The sequence below is a fragment of the Rattus rattus genome, chromosome 13 (genome assembly GCF_011064425.1).
Source record: "Rattus rattus isolate New Zealand chromosome 13, Rrattus_CSIRO_v1, whole genome shotgun sequence".
Lineage (NCBI taxonomy): Eukaryota > Metazoa > Chordata > Mammalia > Rodentia > Muridae > Rattus > Rattus rattus.
Genome location: NC_046166.1, coordinates 15,676,011 through 15,701,619, shown reverse-complemented (window position 1 = coordinate 15,701,619; position 25,609 = coordinate 15,676,011). Strand labels below are relative to the sequence as shown.

The 25,609-nt window shown below is 42.1% G+C and overlaps 2 pseudogenes; one reads left to right on the top strand and one right to left on the bottom strand.

Annotated features, from left to right (window-relative positions):
• Positions 1-15,936: 15,936 nt before the first annotated feature.
• LOC116915140 lies at positions 15,937-16,056 on the bottom strand (annotated as a pseudogene).
• Positions 16,057-24,470: 8,414 nt separating this feature from the next.
• On the top strand, positions 24,471-25,369 carry LOC116915085 (annotated as a pseudogene).
• The last annotated feature ends 240 nt before the right edge of the window (positions 25,370-25,609 follow it).

The window sequence follows — 25,609 nt, the reverse complement described above, 5'->3', positions numbered from 1 at the left end:
TGGAGGAAGAACATTTAAAAATACTTTGGAAAGGTGCATATGAGATACAAATGTCCTCTTTTATCTCAGCATTTCATACAGGTTTAACACAAAGAAAGCAAATAAAAAAGTTCCTTATTAACCAAACTTTTTTTTTTTTTTTTTTTTTTTTTTTTTTGGTTTTTTTTTTCAGAGCTGGGGACCCAACCCAGGGCCTTGTGCTTCCTAGGCAAGCGCCTACCACTGAGCTAAATCCCCAACCCCCTAACTGAAACTTCTTGATCAAAGGCTAGGCATCTTCATGAAGCCAAGGTTCTACTCAGCAGCTTTCTCCTAGAGATCTTGCTCATTATGGTCCATAGAAGGAAACTCCCAACATAAGCTCCCTCATACTCTCATGTCCACCACCCTCCCCCATCCCCATCTCTCCATGGAAAAACCATTGAGATCTAGGGCTTACTTCGCAACTTGCTTGATAACACTCATAGCCTGTGTCAACCCTTTTATAGACCTCCTGTAGAATTTACAAGCTATCCACCCATCTCTGAAGTCCCCCTCTTAGCTTTGTTTCTCTAGTTGAACATGAGACAGAGGATGGATGCCATGGCACAAGTTTCTTACGCATTTTAATTAAAATATGATTACATCACTATCCTCCTTCCCTTTCCACCCTCTATCTCCCCTCAAATCGCTTCCCTCCAACTCCTTTCATTTCCCCCATGGTTCAAACTGATAGCCTCTTATTATTATTGTTACATACATGTGTATGTATAAGAATGCACACATATAGATACAACTGTCTGGGCCCGTTTTTGTTGTTCTGTGTATATGGTTTCAGGATGACTACCTTGTATTGGAAAACCAACTGAAGGCCTATTCCTGAGAGAGGTTAATTCTCCCTGTCTCAGCAGTCATTAGTTGCCCATAGTTCTTTTTCTGGGGAGTGGGGGAGCCCTCTGATGTTTTTCTCCTTTGTTAGCATGCCTACTGATATTGTCCGTGTTCCAATCTTGTTCATGCAACTATTTCTAGAAGAAACTGTTTCACAGAGGATTTCATGGTCTTCTGGCTCTTACAATATTTCCACACCCTCTTCCTAGATGTTCCTTGAGCCACAGGTATAGGACCTGTGGTGTAGATGTATCCATTAAGGTTGAACCTCTCATGATCCATTGTTCTCTGCATTGCTTCCAGCTGTGGCTATCTGTGATGGTCTTCATCTCTTATGAAGAGAAGCTTCTTTGATGAGGGGCTGTAGGTACATTTATGTCTGAACCTCCAATAAAAGAAGACATTCAGTGTTTGTCTTCCAGGGTCTGAATTGTCTCACCCAATACAGTCTTTTCTAGGTCCTTCCATTTATCTGGCAAAGTGGCTTGATGCCAAGGCTTAGGTACCAGCTAGTCCTTTCTATAGCTGAGTTTACTAAAAGTGAGTGATGGTCTTTCAATATGCAAAGAACATCAAAAATTATAAGTTCTTAATAATAATGGGTACATTGTGATGCTTTAAGTAGGAATGGTCCCATAGGTTTACATATTTGAATGCTTAGTTTTTAGGGAGTGGCATTACTTGACAATGATTAGGAGGTGTGTCTTTATTGGAGTAAGCATGGCCTTGTTGTGAGGGGAAAACCTCTAAATTCAGGTTGGGTGTAATCTACCATAACTGAATAGCTCCTCTGAGCTCAGCACAAAATAGAGGACTCCCTTTACCAACAGAGCTTCCTTTTCTCTGACCTTGTCTGGGTAACCTGACCCCCAACACCCTCTATCTGAAGCAGGTCAAGTAGTCCTTGGTCAACCTTACAGTTCAACTTCCTCTTTTTAATGGGAGCCTACCCAGCCAGTACCTAGGATTCCTGGAATGCCTGTCCATGCAAACACCATATTCCCAGTACTTTAAACTCTAGCTGATGGTTTTTCATTTACCCTGAAAACTCCTGCCCACTCTCCAACGTCCATATATAGCCCTAGTTCACCGTGAATAAAGTGTATGTGTACAAGCCCACGCTGAATAAAAGTATGCAAAGCTAAAGTAATCTAGGAGAACTGTTTCACTGAATATTATCAGGAAGGCCTTTGTCTAAAAGAACCGTAAAATCCTGGAAGGAGGCCTTCTCTTCTCCTACCTCCACACCAAGCACTCACTCCGGCTGGACCAGGATCCTGCAAACTCCACTTTTCCAGAGTGTGCACACCAACCCAGTGTGCAGTGGCATCTGAACACCCTGAATGGAGGAAGCTGAGAACATGGAAGTATGTCACTGGGGGTGGACTTTGGGGTTTCAAATGCTGCCTACCAACCCAGCACCATTTCTGCCTGTGTGCTTCCCATCATGAGCCTAATGAGCTTCTAAAACTGTGAACCATCCCCTGTGGTAGGATCTTCCCCTAATAAATAAACATTACAAGGGACCAATCATTGGGCAAGTAGGTGGGACTTCCGGGTCAGAAAGAGAAAGAGAAGAGGAGGAGAGAGGAACAGCGTGGCACTTGGATGACAGGAGTGAGAGAGGTAGACAGAATGTAGAAAGCCAGAAGCTGATGTTTCTGCCACTGGAGGATTTCTAACAGAACAGTTTGTAAAATTAGAATGCTATATTCAGTGCCCAGCGATTGTGTTACCTGTTGATTCTAAGCTAAGATTGTGTGGTGTTTTCCTTCATGAGATGACACAACTGGGTTCCAGAGAAAGGTACAGTAGAAGAGCATAGTGTGCAAGGGTGAAACCCAGTCAGCCATGGGAACTTGGAAGGGCGGGCATGCATGGCAATAGCCAGCAATGGGAATTTAGTGAGACTGGAGGAGAGAACTCTGGATAAAAGGAAAGAATACAGCCTGTCCACTGGGCAAGAAACAGACCGAAGCCAACTGCCAGTGTGAGACAGCATTAGCATGGGATGATTTATTTAATATTTCGTGCAACGATCCCCAATTAAATATCTTCCTACATAAGAGTTGTCATGGTCATGGCATCTCTCCACAAATAAAACATTGGCTAAGACATCCATTTACAAAAGGTTCGACATAGACATAAGCTCATTAACTTTGTATCAAGCATTACACACAAAAATAATTTACTATAAATACTCAAAAATTACTTACCAGGTATACATTAATACATCCCATACCTAAGACTCAGTTTCAATTCTAAGTAAAGTATGCAAATACTCAGCGTACGCCTTAAAGATGAAGTACAATATTATCATCACTTTCCCAGCGCTAGATAGTTACTCCATACTGCAAAGAATCTAATCCAGAATTGATTTTGAGCATCCAGTGACCATCAAGCAAACTAATGTAAAGGCTGTCATCAGGATGATAAATAATTTGGACAGCATCAAAAATATATCAAAAGTGCACGCTTTCTATGGGGAAAGGGGGAGGTGAATATATGCTTCCAGTTGACTGGATCTGTGGGAATCACAAAGCTTTAGACAGAGATGTCAAGTTCTAACTCAGCTCAGCAAACACTCATAACAATAGCAGTTAAATAAAAAAAATAACGATGAATAAAACATTCCAATTAGAAATATCTTCACAGAGTGGGCTTACTGCCATTTAGTCCTTGGTCAACACCATGGCATCATAGTCATTATCCCTATTTTCTAGCTTAAAGGACAGAGGTTATAAGTCCTGAGATTTCCCTGTGTTATACAGGGAATTTGCTCATTCATTTAATAACCATTTATTAGAAAATATCCACGTGCCAGACATGAGGATAATATTAGGGACCTAGAGATGAATAAAATATTTTCTTCTCTGAACCACAGTGTGCAATATCAAGCTATGGGATTTGTTTCTCCTCTCATGTTTTCTCTTTGCCCGCCCTCTCTCCTCCAGTTTTAAGCAAGTTATTGGCCAGCTCTGAACTCATAACCTCAGGGAAAACATTTGACCAGGTAGAAACAAAAGTAGCTCATTTATCTTTCTGGTTATGATGGTCCAAAAGCCTGACTTCTTCAGAAAACCCTGGACATTGCAGGAAAACACTGAGTGTGTCACTAAGAAACTTAAAGGAAGAATTTGTCCAAGCCTAAACCAAGGAATCGCCACTTAAAGAAAGACACGGGAAGAGAGAGATGTGGAGGTCCTAAGAGAGGAGGGGCCCAGATCTCCCTCCCCATGTTACCACTAGTACCTTTAGACCCTGAAAAGGACATGGTAGTTTGTCTGTCTCAGCATCTGGGAGCTACATAGCTATATTAATGCAGTTATAACCAGCAGAAAGCCAAATGATTTTATAGGGCCACATACGCAGGGACAAGAGATGACTCCATAGTGGTTCATTTGGATCAATGTTTACGGTGTGTCACATGACCCTAAACTAAAAAACAAGCCTGAGGTTGGGAGCACCGTGTAGAAATAAAATTGAATTATATGAGATAGACACTCGGATTCCCAGCCAACTGTTTTTTATGGACTGAGATTCATACCCTTTACCCACATAATGAAAAGTAGTGGGTAAGAGAGCCTGCCTCTGAAAGGAGGACATAATTTCCCTTCAGACCGAACCTTTGGAAAACGACTAATATAAACCTTGTCCATATTAAAAATCCTTGAAGTCTCTGCTGAGAGGACAGACAGGGCCAGAATTTACAAGGAAGCTGGAATGTGCTGGATGGGATGGATTAGTGCCAGGGGAATTCACAGCCTCTGTGGCTCTGTCCATGGTACCCAGTGAGCAGGAAGAGAAAAATCCGGAGCTAATGCCTTCAAAGCCACTGTGGATTGAAGGAACACTCCAAAAACCATGAAAATGAGAAGAGAGGGACCCGACCTACTGTGGAGCTCTGCCCACTCACCGATGCTCTGGGGCCACAAATAGCAGGACCAACTCGAAAACTTTACTTTGAAGGAACGGAGTAGAATTTGGACTGAGATGGGGACTTGAGCCCACCTACTCTAACTTCACTCCATTGCTGGAGATTAGTCTGGTGCGACTATGTATTCAAATGCTAAACACTGGCCCCCAAAATCTGATTGCAATCTAAACAAGCACATTCTCACCTACACCAAATGACGTTGTATAAACTTTGCTCACCAATCCTCTCTGGTTAAATAAACATGGCTGGCAGCCAGTTACTGGGGAAAATAGAGGGAGGGGTCGAAGTTAGGGACCCAGAGACAGAGACAGAAAAGGAGAAAAAAGATGGAGAAAAGCAGGAGATCTCCATTAGACAGGATGGATCGGGAGCACATGGATGAGGGAGAGAAGTGTATCCTGAGGACAGACTGATGGAGCAGAAATAACCCAGACAAGACTCAAATAGAAAGTAACTTAGGGAGTGCATCTGGGAATAGTCAGTCTAGCATAGGGGTAATCACCCAGTAATTGTACTAAATTGTAATTAAATGAATCAATAGGGCTCACTCTGACTCAACTATTGGAGGGCTGGCCAAGTCATAATAAGAATGAATAAAAGTTATCAAATATCATACGACAACACTCAATGAGGTGAAGGGAATGGTCTCCCAATGAAGGAATGTAAAACACAAAAATAACCTAAAAGAAATGTTAGAAATGAAAACTAATATGTCTCAAAAAAAAATGACATCACTTTGAGTACAGGAGAATCTGCTCAGCAGGGACAACCACCTCTTGAGGAACCAGTATTTGGCATTAGAATACAAGCAGCATCAGACCAACCCACAACACAGATAGGAGGAATGATGGTTTCACATGCACATGGCTTTTTGTGGAAGTGTTTTTCCAGTCACTGAAGAAGCAGAAAAAAAATGGGGATTTAATATGGGAATTAGATCATGTTGGATTACACATTGTCAAAGTCATTACTACTATTGTTACTCTTTGATTTAATGTGGAGATAGATGGTGATCTATAAAAATCTTAAGTCCAAGTTAGGACTTAGGAGGACAGACAAGCATTGGGCCACATTAGAGATGTCTTAGCTCAAACGCTGATGCATTGTCTATGTAGATGATAGCCATAACCAAGGCACAATCAGCACTTCCAAACAAAGCTTTATGCCATCGAGAGAGAGGCTGAAAAGGGCGTTTTCATGGTATTTACAAATAATCAAGACATGGAGCTTGCCATGGCACCCCCAAAAACAGCAAGTACATTCAATTATAAGCCATAATGAACCCAAAATAACAAATACTCAAAACATCAGCAGCTGAAGGTACTGACTCTGTTGACACAGTAGAATGGTTATCTGAACTATTTAAAAAGAATCAGTAAACCCAGAACTTCAGCTCCTGTGAACCAAATACTATGTTACAGGTTATTTTGGAAACATATATGTGTCATGTGACTGAATGTTAGAACAGTATGACTGCTGGCATATGCAGAACGACTTCAACATTTAAATAGTCATAAAAATAAGTATGTTGTCAGAGAAGTAAACTGATTGAATCATCCAAATGATCTATGCACTATAAAATAGTTCTTCCTTGATTTCCTAAGCTAAGGCATATATTGTATTTGTATAGAATTCTTATTGAAATATATATCTATTAATGAATGTACACACATCTTAGGAGAAACCCTTTATATGTTTTTAAAGGCTAAGGAAAATATAGTTGTGTGATGCCTAATAAAACTGCTAAAAACATTTATTTATTTATTCATTCACTCATTCATTTTGTGCGCACATGTATCAATGTGTGTGCACTTGCATGGAAGTGAGGACAATTTGTGGTCATTGGTTTTCTTCTTCTATCCTTTAGGTCCCAAGGATTTAATTCAGATTTTCATGCTTGGCGGAAAACTCCTATACCAGTTGAGCCATCTCATCAATGTCTTAAAACCTCCTGTCCAAAACTACAGGCCACAGCAACCCAGAGTTCTATACCTAGTCAGAATATCCCTCAGAGATGAAGGCAATATTGAGACGAGTACAGACAGCAAATAATCTACGGGTATGGGGAAAAATGTACCTACATGCTAAGATATGTTAAGCAACCCTCTGTAGGCTTAAAAGAAGCAAGGCTAGGAAAAACTGAAGCATGAAGAGACTCCAGGAAATATATAAATAAATGTAAATACTCTTAAATAGATACAAGGTTGCCTCCTTGGGAAAAAGACAACATGTGACAAATATAAAATAAAGATGGGTGGTTATATTCTCTGCAAAATATCACATGTTCTGTAAACAGCTAGGGATACTATGTCAGTCAAGGTCTAGACAAATGGTTAATACTAGTTATCTAAACAGAGAAGTGTAATTTTAAAAGTTAATAATTAGTAAGAATGTGTTTTAACTTTGCAAATGCCTAGAGGTGACTTTAAGGCATAGAAAACTCAGGAAGTAGTAATTATCTCTAAGGCTGAGAGAGATCACACAAGAAGTTGGTAAGAACTCAAAAAAATCTCTTCTCCCTCTGAGGCTGAGATTAAGACCTCATCAGAGGCACTCTGCCCGTGATAGGAACACACAGCCTTCCAGGAGCAAAGAAATTTGCCAGCATATGTGCTGTACAGTGGTCTGTGGAGAAAGATGCTGGAGGGCTAAGAAACTCACCAAGGTATGCAAGCTAGCTACAGCTGGTGCACAGGATGTGGCCTACTGGGGCACCAGAGGGCCTGAGCTAGGCAGCAGGGAAAGCCTCCTGCCAGAAACATTCTCTGGGCTGAGGGCCTCAGAAGCTTAAGCAAGCTGTTATGCGGGCAGCCACACAGTAGGAAAATCCCAAGAGACGGAAAAAGAGGTCCTTGCCTTTGCCACAGACTGCAGCCCTCTAGTGCCCTCTATTGGCCAAGCCTACCTGAGGCAGCCAAAAGATTGCTTTGTGGTTCCAGCTACAGTAAGGATAACAGAAATCACAGAAGAAGAAAAAAACAAACAAACAAACAAAAAATAATAGGATTTAGGAAGTGAGAAGTAGCAAACTAATGTGGCCAGAGGTAGAGTCTAGTACCTTGGGATATTACCAAAATTAACATATATATAGTGTGTACAATCCAGGAGAGAGATACAAACAGAATTCTGAATAACGCATTCAAACAACATCAAGACAGAAGGAAGGAGGAGCATAAGAAAGCATATATATGCTATCCCATCACTGTCCTGCGTGAAAGAAGCCAGATACAGAAGAGTGCACACATTTTCATATACATTCCTAAAAATGCTAATTAGCCAGTAAAGACAGAAAAGAGGCCAGTTCTTGTGGGACTCGAGATGGAGGCAGCTGCTGGGCTGCAATGCATCGTGCAGAAATCTTTAGGGTTAAAAACCGTTTTGTGTGCTGATTGAAGCAATGTCTCATGTGTATATGTGTGTCAAAAAGAAAAGCATCATTGAATGATACTGTACACTCTAAGTGGAAATGGTTGGTTAAAGGTGAATTTTACCTCAATTGATCATCTATTAATTAAATTTGTTTTTTATAATTTAATATACACAGAGAATACATTCTAATTACCCCTACCCCCATCATCCCTTACCTGCCTCCCAGGAACCCCTGTCCTCCCTGCTAATTCCTTTCCCATTGTAATACCTTCTTTTATTGTACTATGGTTCATTTAGTTTAACCAGAGCTGTCCTTGTGCCTGTGGAGTTTTTTTACTGTGCATTGGAATCTGGTGGACTCACCTATGAGTACACAACTAGAGACAATGATGTTCCCTCCCCCGAATCTCCCAGTATCCAATAGTTCAACAAGGAGGACTAGAGCCCGTGAAGTCTTCTCCTGTCTTTGTGTGACTCTAAACAGAACCGGTCATCTAGGCCCAGTGCTGGTGACAGCTGCTGGGCTTTCATGATTGCAACATCTTTATCATGCCTCAAAAGTTGCCGTTTCATAGCCCTGCTCGCTACCTTCAAGCTCTTGTATTTTCTCCCTCTCCTTTGAAGGTGTTTTGTGAGCCTTAGAGGGCAGTATAAAAGCCTTGTTTAGAGCTGGTGCTCAACTACCATTCATTCTTAGCTCCTTGAGCAGCCATGAGTCTCACTGTTTCTCACTACAAAGGGAGGCTTCTCCAATAAAGGCTCAAAGTAGGATTTGTCTTTGGTTAGTTCTGGCCACCCGCCTGCTTGTACAGCCTTCACCATGTACTCTGAATTCCTGGGAGCATTTAACTGAGCCTTTTTAAGCGATAGGCAAAATGTTCCGGGAAGAACAGAGACTCTAGAGAGCCTGGCAGCTGTAGGCATGGCTGGCCTCTCAGTCCTGTGCTGAGCTGTATCACTAGCCACATCAGTGATGGAACCAGTGTCATGTGGATGTAATATTATCTAAAGTGAAGCAGAAGCCGCCGGAAGACTCGGCGTTCAGTTCCACAGAGCTAAGGGTCGGTGCTGTCTCACTATCTGAAGTGCATGCTCTAGTGAAGCAGCTAGCCATGGCAGGACGAATCGTCTGCTAAAGAATTCTTAAATAGAGACATCTTCCGCACAGCTCCGGGCTCAGGCTCTGGCTCCTGGCTTCTGGTTTGATGGGCAGACAGTTCAAGGAGTCAAACAGCCCCCTGCAGAGTTGCACTGCAAAGTGGATGAAGGCGCAGCCATCAAGGACAGGAGGCTGAAGTAGAAGCCACATCAGGATTGTAATAAATAACCAAACACTCGCTTTCCCCGTCGCCTTGGATGGTTTCTAAAACCAAAGCAAATAGCTGTGTCTGCATATAATTCACCAATGTGATTAGGACCTTGCACATGCATGTCACCTCGGAAGAAGTGGAATTGTGTTCTGTGAGAAGGAACTACAAAGTTTACTGAGTCTCATTAAGAGGAGTGTGAGAAGGTTTTTTAGTTTGTTTGTTTAACTTTTCTTATTTTTTTTATCTTTATTAACTCGAGTATTTCTTATTTACATTTTGATTGTTACTCCCCTTCCCAGTTTCCGGGCCAACATCCCCCTAATCTCTCCCCCTCCCCTTCTATATGGGCTTCCCCTCCCCATCCTCCCCCCATTACCACCTTCCCCCCAACAATCACATGCACTGGGGGTTCAGTCTTGGCAGGACCAAGGACTTCCCCTTCCACTGGTGCTTTTACAAGGCTATTCATTGCTACCTATGAGGTTGGAGCCCAGGGTCAGTCCATGTATAGTCTTTAGGTAGTGGCTTAGTCCCTGGAAGCTCTGGTTGCTTGGCATTGTTGTTCATATGGGGTCTCGAGCCCCTTCAAGCTCTTCCAGTCCTTTCTAAGATTCCTTCAATGGGGGTCCCGTTCTCAGTTCAGTGGTTTGCTGCTAGCATCCGCCTCTGTGTTTGCTGTATTCTGGCTGTGTCTCTCAGGAGCGAGCTACATCCGGTTCCTGTCGGCCTGCACTTCTTTGCTTCATCCATCTTGTCTAATTGGGTGGCTGTATATGCATGGGCCACATGTGGGGCAGGCTCTGAATGGGTGTTCCTTCAGTCTCTGTTTTAATCTTTGCCTCCCTATTCCCTGCCAAGGGTATTCTTGTTCCCCTTTTAAAGAAGGAGTGAAGCATTTGCATTTTGATCATCCTTCTTGAGTTTCATGTGTTCTGTGCATCTAGGGTAATTCAAGCATTTGGGCTAATAGCCACTTATCAATGAGTGCATACCATGTGTGTTTTTTTATAATTGGGTTACCTCACTCAGGATGATATTTTCCAGTTCAACCATTTGCCTATGAATTTCATAAAGTCATTGTTTTTGATAGCTGAGTAATATTCCATTGTGTAGATGTACCACATTTTCTGTATCCATTCCTCTGTTGAAGGGCATCTGGGTTCTTTCCAGCTTCTGGCCTATTATAAATAAGGCTGCTATGAACATAGTGAGCATGTGTCTTTATTATATGTTGGAGCATCTTTTTGGGTATATGCCCAAGAGAGGTATAGCTGGGTCCTCAGGTAGTGGAATGTCCAATGTTCTGAGGAACCTCCAGACTGATTTCCAGAATGGTTGTACCAGTCTGCAATCCCACCAACAATGGAGGAGTGTTCCTCTTTCTGTGAGAAGGTTTTTATAGGGAAAATATTTAAATGAAAAGAATCACTCAAAGTAACTGGCATATGCCCTTACTTTGCAGACATCCTTGCCCTAAGTTCTTAGTAGAAAGGAAAGTCTTCTTAAGAGATAGCCTGGTGATTGTTGGACAGTAATATAAATAGAAGATTGTGAAATAAAGCCTTAAAATGTTTTCTTTTAGTATATAAAAAATAAAACAAAATAAAGGGCACTTTTCCCTTCAAAATTGCCATTTTGAAAGCAATAAATGGATTCTCAGTCCTGTCCAAGGACAATATTTGAAACTAAATCATCTTTCCATAGTGAATACTCATAGCATTCACTTGGCCTCTACAGGCTGCAGAGTAAATACAGCTAACCCAGGGTAAACTGCAACCACAAATGTCATTGCTTAGTATGATAAAAACTGGGTAGGTTTTAAGTCACACATCCTGCTTCTCTGACCGTCAGCATCCTCATCTATGTGAACAGGACTAAGAATACCCATATCATAAAGTTGTTCAGGGAGCATGTTTTTAAGTTCATGTAGGAGCTGAGGAGATGATTTCCCAGCACCCACATAAAGATTGCCTTTGGTAACATTAGCCCAGTAACCTCAATGCTGATTGAGTGGAGACTGGTGGATCCAAGGGTCTTGCTAATCAGTTGGTCTAGTTGAAATGTCTATGACGACAATGACAACGATGATGATAGTGCAATCACACACATATACACAAACACACAGGGTGAGAGAGCTTCTTAGTTAGGGTTTTACTGCTATGAACAGACATCATTGAGCAAGACAAGTCTTACAAGGACAATATTTAATTGGGGCTGGCCTACAGGTTCAGATGTTCAGTCCAGTACGAACATGGTAGCATCCAGGCAGGCATGGTGCAGAAGGAGCTGAGAGTTCTACATCTCCATCTGAACGCTGCTAACAGAATACTGACTTCCAAGCAGTTAGGATAGGGTCTTAAAGCCCACACCTCAGTGACACAGCTACTCCAACAAGGTCACACCTCTAAATAGTGCCACTCCCTTGGCCAACCGTATTCAAACCATGATAGAGAGAAATTCATATTTTTCAGTTATATGTAACTAATAAATCTTGAAATCCTATTGCTTTCTCACTTAATAAACATTCTTTTCTCTTTTTAAAAGACTTCATTTTGTTGACACCAACGTGTAATTAGAAACACGTACTTGTGAGCACTTTCTTGCGCTCACAATAGTCCATGCACCAATCCGTTCTGCCAGTGGGTTGGTGATTTAACATGAGTCACCCGTGATGGGAAAAGTTCCAAAACTTAAATCTCAGTTTCTTTCTCTTCATGAGGAATTAAGAACAATGATGACCCTTGGGAGGGTGTGCATCCAGAAGGAGGTTCTGGAATAAAAAGGCTCCCTCGTTCCTCGTGCCCAGGTTTATCTCCTTCTCAAAGCTCTGCTGACCCCTAATTTTGTCCCAGAAAGCAGTTCTTTGTGGTCTCTAGAGCCACACCCACATGGTGTTTTGGGGGAAAGGAAAATCTGTTCGTAATGATCTTTTTGTTTTCTGAAAATTTCTTTTATTTGTATGCTTTATTGAAACTTTTACTCTTCGAAAACAAACTTCTACTATGGCCCTCGAGGGCTGGTGATTCTCACAGCCATGCTTCCTACCACAGGGCCCGGCAATGGGGTAAATGTTATCCTTGCTGTCGGGTGCAGAGCCTAAACTCATTTACTCTTCCCTGAACACCCACCAGAGAACAGCACCAGAGAACCTGTCACCACTCCCAGCACGCTCATCGGTATCAACCAAAGCGCCTGCTTTTCGCTCTCTCTAGTCCTATACTTCCATTCCAAATTTCTGTAGCTGTGACAAATGACCCCAGACAAACAGTTTACAGAAGAAGGATTTCCTTTCAGTTCACAGCTTTAAAGATTCCAGCCCTCAGTCACTTGACTCCATTGTCTCTGGGCTTGAGTTGGGTGTGGTAGAGTCTCATGGCAGGGAGCAGGTAATAGAGCAAGGTGGCTTGTCTCATGACAGGCAGGAAGCAGAAAGGGGCCTGCCCAGGGAGAGGCATAACCTTTAAAGGCTCACAAGAACTACATCTGCACTCTTTAAACCGATCATTATATGCCAGGCATTGCTCTCCATACAAAAGTTCTTGAAATGGTTTTCAAAATACTGAATTTTGTTAATAGATTAAAATTACTCATATTTCTATTTATCAAGGATAATGTTAACAAGTGCAGCTTGGTATAGATGGTATTTATTTATATGTCACTTACAGTTAATAGCCTGGTTTATTTAAATATCCTATCTTTTTAACATCTTGGGATCTAACATATGCTTCTTTTAAGCAGTGTACAAAGATATTTTTATACTCCTAGTGTATAAACTAGAATATATGCTTATACTTCATGCAGTTAATGTATGATAAGTGCTGATGGAGAAAATAAAATCAGAAAGGGGCTTAGGAAGTATTGTGGGGGTCATCTGCTTTTAGTAATGGTGGCCAGGCGCAGAAAGTACCCAAGCAAAGACCTTAGGAGCACAAGACTAAGCAAGGCTGATGTGTGGAAGAAGGCCATGCCCAAAAGAACAAGCAGAAAACTGCAAAGGCTCATGGATATGAGCTTGTCTGGGCTGCTCAAGGGGAGCCAATGGACTAGCAGGGCAGAGAGGACTGATGGGCGACACTGGAAATGAGAGCTGCAGTGGAAAAGCAGACCTTGGAGGGAAGTGCCTAGGCCATGGCAAGTACCATCCCGGTGATCAGATACATCAACTTTGGAAGTACTGGGGGTGGGGGAAAATGAGAGGTGTGATCTATCCATACAACCACAGTACCTCAAGTCTTAGAATCCCTTAAACTGCTAAGAATGTCCGTTCCTTGCCTGACCATTCCCACCATGCCTAGCCCCCATATGACTTCCTTTACTTACAGCGTAAGCTTAAATTTATATTCCTTCCTTTTCTCCCTCCCTTGCATACTGCATCTTCGCATCTCTCAATCTACTAGTTACCTGGCAAAAACAATCCTAGATTAAATCTGGTTTTGTACTTGACTGACACAGATAACCAGTGCTGAAAAAAAAAAAAAAAAAAAAACACACACACAATCAAACTGATTTGAATTCAGATTCTTACCTAAAGTGAACCTACCACATTTCACTACCCACAATCCCAGGAGGCCATTTTATACCTCCTCTTGCCTTAGCAAACCTGCACATCCTCCACCTCCTCATTTATATTCTCCGACAATGCGTGTGCGCGCGCGCGCGCGCACACACACACACACACACACACACACACACACACACACACAGAGTGTCCAGAGTATTCTACCCCTGTTTTTGCCATCCTGTCCCACCTGTTACTATGGCTACATTGTCCTCCTGTATCTCTCAACCTCATGCTTCTACTTATCTTTCACACTCTAGCGGACTCAAGGACATCTTACAAGCAATTGTTCTTTCTGTGGTCTGAATTGCCAATTTTCTCCTTTCTATTCCTAATTTTTATCAATATACATGAGCTGTAGAAGACAATGTAAAGCAAATTGTTTTCCTAGTTTGAATTCTAGCATGGACTTCGGGTTTGGGTGGTAGATAAGTGCATACAACATAGTCAACATTGAGAGCATAAAATTGAACGTGAAGCTTCTCTCCCAAGGGCCTATTCTAACTATATAGGAATTCACTGAGATGAACAGAGTTTTCATCACTTAGTTTTGATGTGGCGTATGTGTATTTATTTGTAAGTTTTTATAATAAAGTTTATAAAATCATAAAACATACAAATGCTTTTTATTATCCCATTTTTATAATAAGCATTTTTTAAAATCTTATATCTTCTGGGATTTCCCATGGCTCTGTCCCCTGTAGAGGTTCCCACGGGTGTAGGTTGTATGTGAAATATTCCCTAACCATGCGATTATTGGGAAATGATGGAACTTTTAAGAGGTAAGATGAGTGGAGTGTGTTAAATCCTTATGGGCATGCCTCCTAAAGGGAACAGTGAAACTCTGGCTTCCTTTTTTGTTCTTCCTTTCTACTTCCTGGCTTCCATGAGGTAAAAGGGCTTCTTCACCATGCCCTTACATGGTACCAAATGTAACTAGTCTGAAAACAATGCACAAGCATGGTACATGTAAGGACCTCACAGGTCCAAAGCACCAAGGCAAACTACTTATCTTTCTAACTTTAAGCCTTTATCTTCATGGTGAACCATCTTTTTAAGATTTCAATGCTACCAAATTGGCAATGCTCTTTTTTTACCTTTAACTTTTTTATTGGTTCTTTGTGAATTTCACATCATGCACCCTAATCTTATTCATTTCCCCTTCCCCTCATATCCACCCTCCACTCTTGCAACCTCACCACTACCAAACAGAGAAAAAAATCCTCCAGTGTACCATTTTGTCCACAATTCTTTGTTTGCAAATTATCACTGCAATGAGTAGTTGGTTCGGTTGAGGCATCTAGCTTCTACTGGGAGACCTGTGTCATGGAGATCCTGTTGCTTTGGATCTGTAGGATCAGCCCCTTCATATGCTCCAGCAGTGCATCGATTGAGTAGATGTTGGAGTGGGTCAGTTCAAAGTTGTAGATCACACCCAACGGCTGGCTCACCAGCAAACTGCCTTCCCCTGCCCACCCACCTACAACCAGGACCAGCACTTCACTGGACACACATCCTTTTGTTTCTGTTTCTCTTCCCCTTCTCTAACGCTTGCTTGCTTCTCTTAGTGGTGCCTGGGTTCTCTGGTTGTCTGGGGTTGTCTTAGAAGTGCTATGGTCAGCTTGTACATTATGGTTTCAGACTAGTAGTCATCTCAGGCTGACTCCTTGCCCAGGCCCATGGCATCAGTCTGGTGATCATCTCTGGCTTACTCCTTGCCCAGACTGCCCTAGTGACCCTTTGTAAGGATCATTTTTCTCAGGCTCAGTCCTGCCAGTGGTGCACATTCCCAGCTAGCATTCTTCTAGTCTCTAGCTTGCTCCCTGTCCTGGGAGCCTGTCCAGGCCTGCCTGGAGCCAGACTGGTAGTCATCCCATGCTCTTTGTTCATGGAATGTTAGGTTACCCGTCATTCAGATTTTCATAGGTCAGAACAATAGCCTATCTCCTCTCTGCCATATATTGACGCTCATGTGACACAGCAGCCACACCCACAACACCTTTAGGGGAAAGGGTGGTGCTCCTTTTTACTATGTAACTTACCTAGTACTTGCACTGTTTTGAGTAGATGATGCCTAGTTGTTTTCTATATTTGAATGCTATATACTGGATAATTTATAAAGAATAGATTTTATTTATGATTATGAAGACTAAGAAGTCCAAGAGGATGGCCAGTGGATAATTAACCCAGATGAGGGAGGGCCTCATGCTGCATGCTGTAGTTGTATTAACAACTACAGAGAGATCACCAAGCCAGAAGAGCAATCGTACTAGCTCGGGCCTCCTTTCTCTTCTCACAAAGCATCCAGTGCAGTCATAGGGTCTTATCCAAACAACCCTCCCTAACCCTAATTACCTCCCAAAGACCCCCATCTCCAAACACCATCAACATATGGATTTGAGAACTGGGTTTCCACACCATGAACTTTTGAGGGATATATTCAAATGGGAACAGTGGGTTTGTCTGAATTTAAGTGGGTTTGTCTGGCTTAAGGGGAAAACCTCACTTATACACTCTTTAATAGACCAGCTCTCCAGGTTCAACTGCTTCTTTTAATTGCTTTAATGTGTAGTCATCATTTATCTTTTATTACTATTATTTATTTTTAATTTATTTACTTACTTTACACCTGATTACAGTTTCCCCTTCCTCCTCTCTTCCCAGTCCCTCCCTCCCACCTCCCCTCCCCCAATCCACCTCTCTTCCCTTTGTCCTCAGAAAAAAGGAGGCCCCATGGATATCAACCTGCCTTGGCATATCAAGTTGCAGTAAGAATAGGAATATCTTCTATTGAGGCCAGACAAGACAGCCCAGTTAAGGAAAAAGGATCTAAAGGCAGCCAATGGAGTCAGAGACAGCCCCTGCTCCTGCTGTCAGGAGTCCCACATAAAGGCAAAACTGCCCATCTGTTAAGTATGTGCAGAAGGCTTAGATCCATCCCATACATGCTCTCTGGTTGGCAGTTTCGTCTCTGTGAGCCCCTGTAGGCCCAGATTAGTTGATCCTGTAGGTTTTCTGGTTGTGTCCTTGACCCCTCTGGATCCTTCAATCCTTCCTCCCCATCTTCTGCAGGACTTCCCAAGCTCTGCCTAATGTTTGGCTGTGGATCTCTGCATCTATTTTTATCAAGTGCTGGGTGAAGCCTCTCTGATGACAGTTATGTACTCATTATTTAAATGATGTTCTTCTGGTGCTATATGATGATTGTGTAAATGCATATGTACATAAAAATTCTCCTTGAAACTCAATATACGTGCATGTACATATGTTTTATATATATATGCAAATGTGGATGCTTAAGTTTATGCCCCTCGTTTTTATTTGGGTGTCCAATAGAGCTCTCAAACCTATCCTGTCCATTCCTACCAGGCCTCCCATAACTCTTCATCTTGAATGTTCACTCTGCTCTGATGGTTTTACAATCTACCCACATTGCCTCTTATTTCTAGACCTTTCCACACCCCCTCCTTCCTGTTTACATAAGTCCTAATTGCTCTGTTTAAAATTCAGGTAAGGAACCACTGCCTCTGGTGTGTCTGTCTGGGTTGAGTGCTTACATTGCTTTCTAGCAGAATGTTGTGCAAACATTCTGATCAAACTCGTAGTCACAGCATCTGATTTCCTTGTCTGTGGTCCCTCAGATTGAGTAAATGCCTTAATGAAGCTAAATCAACTCATTCACTCATTATTTTCCAAGTTCTTTCAAAGTATTCACTATGTAACAGGTATTTAACATACTCATTTAAGTGAATGAATGGTGCTTATAAAACATTTTAAAACCCACATCACAAAGATGTTTCAAACCAGCTGTGGAGGTAAACATCTGTAATCCCAGCACCAGGGAGGATGAGGCAGAAAGATCTTGGCTTTGAAAGCAACCTGGCTACACCATGAGATCCTGTCTCAAAATTATAATAATAATAATAATAATAATAATAATAATAATAATAATGTTTTAAACTTATCAATATGGTGACTCTATTTTAGTAAGCCTAATCTCTCCAGGATATTCCTTTAAAGGAATAAAAAATACAGTTACTTGCCGATGTCTGCAAGTATGTGTTTTTTTACAGTTTCCCCTTTCCCATGACAATCATTCTAAGGTGTAATCTGTAGTGGAAAGAAGAAAAAAATACCTAAAAGGCAGCAAGGATTGTTAATAATTTGGTTATACTTGAGCAGCAGGGAAAGGTTATTTGTATCGTTCACCCTGACTTTTTTTTTTTTCAAAGACTAGCAATCAGATTACCAAACAGAATACCCGCTGTGCTTCCTCTGACCCCTGGAGTAACTGAGAGGGGAATGCACAGGTTTTCAGACCTTATCTTCTCATCCCCAATTCTATCAGTTTCCGTGTGGGCTCTGCTCTTCTCCAAATGGCATTTCAGTGAGCACAGTAGGTCATACATCTTTGTCCATGCTCCTCAACATAAGCAACTGCCCAAAGCATTGGTGAAGGGCATTCATTTACAGGAAAACATATATCATTTGGAACGCAAATGCAATACCTCCAAGCATATTTTTAACTGACAGAGAAGGCTGGGTAATTATATAGAGGAGAGTTGAAGGGATGTTGAAGAGACAGTAACAGAAATCACATCTGTGTGAAGGAGGAAGCAAGAACTGATGTTTTCCTGTGTGCCTTCTCCAAATCTCGATCGTCCTGTGTCCAGAGACCACACTGCCTGGGCCTCCAGAGTTACTGCTTCATAAGAAAAGACTACTTACAAAGAAAAAAATAAAGAAATCCCAAACCAAATTTATTCTTTGTAAACAAAAGCTCTGAGATCGGCCAGGAACATATTGGAAAATACTCTCTCCTACATATTTGTATATGCCTCGGAAGGTTTGGAAATGTGATTCTATCAAATTACGTAGCAGATGAGTTGAAAGGTATTCACCCTGGCAAAGCCAATTTTAGTGGCTGTATCAGTCAGAATAACAAGAGCACTAGTCCCGTAGCTCAGTGCTGCAAGCATGCATTTCTCACTTGATGTCTTGTACAAGGGTGAGGGAAGGAGTGGTATGGAAAGTTCACATTTCTCCAGGGTGCGGTCTGATACTGAATTCTCCACACATGCTTCTCAATCAGGGATACTCAAAAATGGAGTATCATACCTGACTGTTCAGCTCTTGCAGGGTGTGTCAGTACACTTCCTTCTGGCTTCTCATTGGCCCATGTCAAATGGACTCACATGATCTCAAGAAGGAAGGAAGGACCTTTCTACATACCGAGGGTGAGTCCCACCACAGTGAGCCATTCTTTATTTTCACATACTCTGCCCTAAGTCCTTTGGAGGGAAATTTTGACTTGTCTGCAACAAGAGACCCAAATGGTGATGGTAAAGTAGAGGATTCAAGCATCAAAGTCAATGCTTCTGGAAAGTTCTTCCCCAGTCAATTTCAGGATATAAAGTAGTGCTAACTGTGGCAACTGCTTAATTTACACTAAAAATCTTTCAGTTTGGGGCTAAAGGCAAAACAAGTAAATTCAAAGTGTTGACTTTAGGGGATTAAATTGTCCAGATAAATTTTCATGTTACTCATTAATTCATTCAATAATATGTGAATCCAGTATATGGCAATAAAGTGGGACAATGTGAAAGGTATTATCCTGAGAAGAGAAAAAATTTCTTTGATGGGCACTTGCAAACTCTGAGTTCCAAGAATATGGGTACCAAGGAGGATCTCTGATTTTGCTGAATGAATATTAAAAGTGGGGTAGCTAAATGTGGAAGAGGAGAGACTGAATTAGCAACAAAGAGATGCAGAAAGGAGTCCACAAATGCAATGTGTGTGGCTAAGAAAGGACTAGAAATGGAGGACAGAAGACAGATGTCGATGATGGGAGAGAGACGGAGTAGAAGGTACAGTTATCACAGCAGCTTCCGACCATATGACGTCTGGACTGGAGCTGAGGAATCAAAAGAGAAGTGAGCAACGACTTCTTGTATGCAGAGCAGAATAAGCTCCTCTCCTTGCAAAGCCCCCTCTATAATCTATCAGTGCACTTCAATATGACTGAGTTTAAAGGTGAAGTTGGGATATGCCAAAGCCATCCTCATGAGTGGCTAAGGAAACTCAGTTCCGTACAAATTTGCACGTAACAGTTATCACCTATTGCTTAAAGCATAGAACCTGCTCTGTTGAGGTAGACACATCCACGGGTGGAAACTTAAAGAGGATATAAAATGGGATTTTAGGAATCATGAGATGGAATCAATTTCTACCAGTCCCCTTTTATTCATAGGGAATACACTGAAGATTTCTAGTGGTCACCTGAAACTGTAGGTAATATTGATATATATATAATGTGTTTTCTATACACAGAGATGTATAATAAAGTCTAATTTATGAATTAAACACAAAATGAAAATAACAAATCAATTAATAATAAGACATAAGCACTCTAACAATGTACTGTATGGAAACTGTTTCTGTCTCTACTGTTGGATTTGGTGCCATTATTAAGTAAAAGAAGGATCATGTAACTATGAGCACAGTGATATCATGACCATTAATATGACAAAAGACATGGGCATTATGTGGCTAATAGGCAGGGACACGTGTACCATGAAATGCTTGGAAAGAGGATGATTCACATCTCAGATGGGATGGGGTTAGATGGCACAGGATATTGTCACTCTTCTTGATACAACATATCAGTTTGGAGCACATAAATTATTTATCCCTGGAACTTTCTATTTAATATCAGTGGTTGATTGTAGGTAACTGAAACCATAGAAGACAACCAAAAGGAAGACTGTGAGATTTGCACTTGGGAGATATGCTAATCCCTGGAGACCAGAAAGCAAACTGTGGCTGATAGACCCATGCATAACCCCTATACCACAGCAATTGCTGAATTTGTGACTCATTTCTGGTCTATGGAATAAAATAAAATCAAGAGACTAACCACTTCCTTAATTGCAAGGTTCAAGAGTTCATGGCTGAATTGGTTTTTATGAGATAAGGCCTAGACACAGGAAGTAGATGGGTGAGCTGTACTTTTTTCTCAGTCTCTCTCTCTCTCTCTCTCTCTCTCTCTCTCTCTCTCTCTCTCTCTCTCTCTCTAAATACACACACACATACATACACATACACACACACACACACACACACACACACACACACACACACACACACACACACACATGCAGGAGTCATATAGCTGGGTCCTCAGATATTACTATGTCCAATTTTCCGAAGAACCTCCAGACTGATTTCTAGAGTGGTTGTACCAGCTTGCAATTCCACCAACAATGGAGGAGTGTTCCTCTTTCTCCACATTCTCTCTAGCATCTGTTATCACCTGAGTTTTTGATCTTAGCATCATGATTGGTATGAGGTAGAATCTCAGTGTTGTTTTGATCTGCATACACACACACACACACACACACACACACACACACGGTTTCTGGCCTCCGTGAAATGAGCAGTTTTGCTCTTTCACAGTCTTCTCCCATGAGGGTTCTGCCTTTACATAAGCTTAAGGGCAATGATCTGAAGCCTCTGAGTCCATGAGCCAAAATAAACTTTACCTCCTTTAAGTTTGTATTAAGTCACTTTCTCACTGCTGGGCAAAATACCTGACAAGAACAACTTAAGGAAGAAAAGGCTTATTGTGGCTTACAAGGTATGAGTACAGTCCATAAAGAAGAAATCATAATGGCAAGAGCTTGAGGTAGCTTGTTACATTACATCTGCAGTCAGGAAGGAAGGGAGATGCATGCTGGTACACAGTTTCCAGGACCTCAGTCCATGAAATGAGGCTGCCCACAATTTGGGTGGTTCTTTCCACCTCAACAAACTCAATCTTGAAAGCTCTCTCACGAACATGCCCATAGATTTATCTTCAGAGTTATTACAGAGTCTATCAACTTGACAATCAACATTAGCAGTGATTGACATGCTTTCTTTCACATATTTTGTCAAATCTATGAAAAGGTGATTGATGCATTGAAGTAAAGCACCACAAAGTTTTCAGTAAGAAGAATAGTTTGGTGCAGAAGCACACTGATTCCAAGCAGGATCTCCAGCCCTTGCTGTTTGTTCACAAGAAGAACAAAAGAAGTGAGAAGGAGATGAGTGAGGAACAAGAAAAATACTTTTGAGCACTGTCAGAGATGGCAGTTTAAGGATTTAAAGGAGGCAGCATCGAAAGGTTCTCTGTTATCACAGTAAGAGGAGGGGAGAATAACTCAATTCAGAAAATAGGAGGGAAACTATACATGATGCCCCATGATCATCAAGAAGGGTCCTAAGGACATCTGGTTGTTTCCAGCTTCTGGCTATCATAAATAAGACTGTTTATGAACATAGTGGAGCATGTATCCTTGTTATATGTTGGAGCATCATTTTGGGTATATGCCTAGGAATGGTATAGCTGGGTCCTCAGGTAGTACTATGTCCAATTTTCTGAGGAACTGCCAGACTGATTCCCAGAGTGGTTGTACCAGCTTTGCAATTCTACCAACAACGGAGGAGTGTTCCTCTTTCTCCACATCCTTGCTAGCATCTGCTGTCACCTGAGTTTTGAGTTTAACCATTCTGACTGGTGTGAGGTGGAATCTCATGGTCGTTTTGATTTCCTTGATGACTAAGGATGTTGAACATTTCTTTCAGTGCTTCACGGATTGCCATTTTGTCCTATTGACAGTGTCCTTTGCCTTACAGAAGTCTTGCAATTTTATGAGGTCCCATTTGTCTATTGTTGATCTTAGAGCGTAAGTCATCGGTGTTCTGTTCAGGAAATTTTCCCCTGTGACTATGTGTTCGAGGCTCTTCCCCACTTTCTTTTCTATTAGTTTGAGTGTATCTGGTTTTATGTGCATGTCCTTGATCCACTTGGCTTTGAGCTTTGTACAAGAAGATAAGAATGGATCAATTTGCATTCTATATACTGACAGATGCCCTTCAACAAGGAATGAATACAGAAAATGTGGTACATTTACACAATGGAATACTACTCAGCTATTAAAAATAATGACTTCATGAAATTCTTAGGCAAATGGGTGGAACTAGAAAATATCATCTGGAGTGAGGTAACCCAATCACAAAAGAATACACATGGTATGCACTCACTGATAAGTGGATATTAACCCAAAAGCTCAGATTACCCAAGATAGAATTCACAGACCCCATGATCAAAGTGTGCTAAATGCTTTAGTACTACTTAGAAGTGAGAACAAAATACTCACAGGAGGAAATATGGAGACAATATGTGGAGCAGAGACTAAAGAAAAAGCCATCCAGAGACTGCCACACATGGGGATCCATCCCACATGCAATCACCAAACCCAGATATTATTGGGGATGCCAAGAGGTGTATGCTGACAAGAACCTGATATAGCTGTCTTCTGAGAGGCTCTGCCAGAGCCTGACAAATACAGAGGCAGATGCTGGCAGTCAACCATTGGACTGAGAACGGGGTCCCCAATGGAGGAGTTAGAGAAAGGACTGAAGGAGCTGAAGGGGTTTTCAACCCTATAGGAAGAACAACAATATCAACCAACCAGACCCCCAGAGCTCCCAGGAACTAAATTACTAACCAAAGAGTACATATGGAGGGACCTATGGCTCCAGCCAAATATGTAGCAGAGGACGGCCTTGTTGGGCACCAATGGGAGGAGAGCCCTCGGTCTTGTCAAGGCTCGATGCCCCAGTGTGGGGGAATGCCAAGGTGGGGAGGCAGGAGTAGGGGGAGCACTCTCATGGAGGCAGAGGGTAGGTAATGGGATAGGGGGGTTCTGGAGGGGAAACCAGGAAGGGGGATAACATTTGAAATGTAGATAAAGAAAATATCCAATAAAAAAAAGAAGAAGGAAAGAAAGAAGGGAACTAAGTTAGGGAGATTATGAATTCAAATTTAGGTGGAACTATACAGCAAGATTCTGTCTGACAGAAAGAAAGGATGAAAGAAAGGAAGGAAGGAAGGAAGGAAGGAAGGAAGGAAGGAAGAAAGAAATTCTGAAGGGCAATCTGGTATCAGGACAAATCCAAATGGATTATGAATAACATAAATTAAAACAAAATCATAAAATGAAGTCTGTTCCATTAAACATACCTTCATAGCCTTGATTTTAATGATCTTCATGGAGTTTTTGACATCATGGTAATAGACCCATAAGCTGCTTTAAAAGTTTCCTCTGGGTGGGTGCAGCTGGTGTGCAGGTGGCGTGGGGGAGTTTATCCCTGTAGCCGCCCCGGTGCGGGTGAAACAGGTGGTGCTGGAGGCATTCTTCTCTCACCTGGGTATCTTCTCTCACAACAAGGTCGAGGACAATTTGGATAAGGAACGAGAGGTCAACAAGAGCGTGGGGGAGCAAGTGCCGCTGGCCTTAGCTGCTGATGTCCTTGGCACACCTGGCCATGGCTGAGAAGGTCTATCATAGCCTCACCTACCTGGGGCAGAAACTAGGCTTGGATGGAGACCGCCGACTTCTACAAGATGTACGCCCTCAGCACACAAAAATTCATCAAAGAGCACCGAAGAGCTGGTCAGCACCTCAAGAAGTACAGCTCCAGATTTCACGACCCCATCCTCAGCGGTCTGGAGAGCAGTTTCCAGCTGGAAGTGGGCGTGCTGAGTCATCTCCTCAAGGCACAGGCCCAGATCTCTGAATGGAAGTCCTCCCTTCCCTGATTACCTTGTACAACACTCACACAAAGCTTCAGAGCTGGGCTAGACCTTTGAGAAGCAGCGGGAGATCAAAAAACACCTGTTTGGAGGGCAGGCTCAAAAGACCGTGCACCCCCACACTTTTTCCTTTGGCTGATGAAACTCAAAACCATGCTCTTTTACTTCCATGAAGCGCTGGGCAAACAGATGACAGCTTCAGAAATGAAAGCGCGGACTGCCAAGGCAAACCCTCTGGACCTCTTTGGGAAGCTCTCCAGTTTTATCAGGAAATATGATGTTGCCTTAACATGTCCTTAATTTTTGACAACCAGGGCTCAGAGAGCTTTCAGGGTCATGGCTACCACCATCCACATTCCTACCGAGAAGTTCCTAAGGGAGTGGACCAGTACCTGGCCATGGTGTCTCTGCCCAGTAACGGGCCGGTCGTGCACTGGCCCAATGTTACCATGATCATGACAGACCAAGCATCCGACCTGAACGGCTTGGAAAAAGTGGTCCACTTCTATGATGCCGAGAGCACCTACTTCCTAACCCGCCCGGAACCCCACTTCACCATCGCCGTCATTTTTGAGTCAAAGAAATCTGAAAGAGACTCCCATTTTATTTCCTTCCTCAACGAGCTCTCGCTTGCCCTTAAGAACCCCAAAGTGTTTGCAAATCTGAACCTTGGATCGAAAGGTTAACAGGAACTTGCCCGAGGATTTCCAAGACTGGATACATGGTTCTTAGCTGAGCAGTTTGTGATTTGGATTTAGGCTTCTTTCAGAGCCTAGTTGGACAAATCCTCCCTAATGATGCTGCACAGTTCTTTAGCAATAAAGGTCAAGGACAGAGTCTCCAAAGAGTAGTCTAGAAAAACCACGGCGAGTCACCACGTTACAGCAAACGAGTATCAACATTTCCTGATTTCCCTGAATTTCATG